Source organism: Thrips palmi, unplaced genomic scaffold (genome assembly GCF_012932325.1).
Source record: "Thrips palmi isolate BJ-2018 unplaced genomic scaffold, TpBJ-2018v1 HiC_scaffold_18, whole genome shotgun sequence".
NCBI classification, from domain to species: domain Eukaryota; kingdom Metazoa; phylum Arthropoda; class Insecta; order Thysanoptera; family Thripidae; genus Thrips; species Thrips palmi.
The window spans coordinates 8,582,960-8,585,289 of NW_023144627.1; positions in this window are offsets into that span (position 1 = coordinate 8,582,960).

Genomic DNA, 2,330 nt, shown 5'->3' on the forward strand with positions numbered 1-2,330 from the left:
CCCTGATCCCGTCATAACTTGGGCCGAACAGATCGGGGACCAGGGCTAGCAGGTGCGACGAGACGGCCGGGAGAGAGAGAGAGAGAGAGAGAGAGAGAGAGAGAGAGAGAGAGAGAGAGAGAGAGAGAGAGAGAGAGAGAGAGAGAGAGAGAGAGAGAGAGAGAGAGAGAGAGAGAGAGAGAGAGAGAGAGAGAAGAGGGTTGGTCTTGTTGAGCTCTATATATTAAATTCCAGACTGCGTCACTGAGTCCCAGCGGTGCGACCCACGCCGCCGTCGCTATGAAAAATAGCGACCCAGGGAAGCTTTCAATAGGAGGAAGCGGCGGAGGTCACTACACAACGGCCATTCCGTCAACGATGAGGCCGTCGGCGGTGCCATACCTCGGAGCGAATGCTCTTTTGGCGTGCCTCTCGTGTGTGTGTGTGTGTGTGTGTGTGTCTGTGTGTGCGCGCGTTGATTGCTCTGGATTACGGCGCAATGCCGTAAGGGCGTTGTCCCCGGAGGAAACGCGTGCATTTGCGCCCCACTGTCCCACCACACATGTGCGTCCGTCGGCCTGTCTGTCTGTCTGTCTGTCCGTCTGCGGTGGGCATGCCGGATATAGGGGTCAGCATATCGGGGACGGTCCGGGTCCGGGGTGGTGCCCCCTTCCCCTTCCCCCCTCCACTTTCTCTCGACGCCCGTCCCTGTGGCAGACTGGCATGTTACTCATCTCCGGTATGACCGTGCCGGCCGTGCCGGGGTCTGACGGGCTGCCTCGGAACGGGGACACGTATGGCGGAGAGCAACCCGACTAAACTCGCCATTTAGACGCCTCGAGCACATAACAGCATAATGCAGTGTTTCCCCCTGAAATTTGGGCGTTGCCCGCAGGCCGGGTTCAGACGAAACAGGTTTGTTGAGTGAATATACTGGTGTGAAGGGATTTTATCTCACTTAGAGGCAACTGCAGCTTGCAACAACAGGTCGCCGTTGTGATCGGAAAGATCGACACCTGTAAGGAAAAGGCACGCAGTAGCGGCCGCGCGATCCAAAAGGCGCTCAGTTGCGCGCCTGCGATCTGAAAGGCACGCAGTTTGCAGCGCGCGATCCAAAAGGCACTCAGTTTGCCCCGCGCGATCCAAAAGACACGCAGTTTACCGCTGGGGGGGGGGTAAACTGCGTGTCTTTTGGATCGCGCGGGGCAAACTGAGTGCCTTTTGGATTGCGCGCGGCATACTGCGTGCCTTTCAGATCGCGGGGCCGCAACTGAGCCCCTTTTAGATCGCGCGGCCGCTACTGCGTGCCTTTTCCTTACAGGTGTCGAGATGATGGTCCGGCTGCTTCCTCCGGTTGCCTATCGGCCCTTCCGACCCTTATTCAAACGTTTTTACCATTTTTCGGCTCTTTGGACCCTAATCAGACCCTTATGAGGCCCTTATACGACCCTTATTCGGCCTCAGAGACCCCTTGGACCCTTATTTGACCCTTTCACGACCCTTATTTGGCCCTTACCTGACCCTCATTTGGCCTTTACCTGAAACTTATTTGACCCTTATTCGACCCTTTTTGTCCCTTTTTCGGCCCCTCTTCGACCCTTTTTTGACCCTCACTTGACCCTCATTCGACCCTTATTCGGCCCTTATTCAACCCTTATTCGACCCTTGTTACCCTTATTCTACCCTTATTCGGCCCTGTCGGCCCGCCGGTGTCCGTTTCCGGCGGTGCGCGACCTTGCCACCACACTGTCACAGTGAGCCTGTGTTGGTGAGAGGGGAGCTCGTCATTTTCAACTCTCGACATGTCCGCGCATTAATGACCGCACCGCGGTCCGTCGCCCTGTCTCTCTCTGTCTCTCTCGCACCCACGCGAGGCGCCCCGTGCGTGCGAGAGAGACAGAATGCCGGGCCTAGTTGCGCGGCAGGGCGTCGAAGGCCGGCATGCCAAGAAACTCTTTTTTTGCTCGCTCTCTCTCTCTCTCTCTCTCTCTCTCTCTCTTCACGCGTCTTCAGCCTCTCTCCCTCCCACACGCACCGCCATGTGGGTTGCCGCCATTGCCGGAAACTTGAAACCGGAAGTACTTGGAGTGCACCTCTGCGTTTTTTTTCTCTCTCTCTCTTCGCCGACTGTCGAGAAACGTCACCCGCAGGCCATCGTCCCGGCCGGTCTGGCCGCCCTCGTTTGCATGGAAATGGCGTTATAAATAACAGTGATCCCCTCTCGCCAACTTTGGGCTGGACCTTCTTTCCGCCATGCTGCGCCGTGCTGCGCCGTGCTGCGCCGAGCCGCGCCGAGCTGCGCAGTGCTCAGCCAAACACGCATGCATAACGGAGCAGGCGCGCCTTCGGAC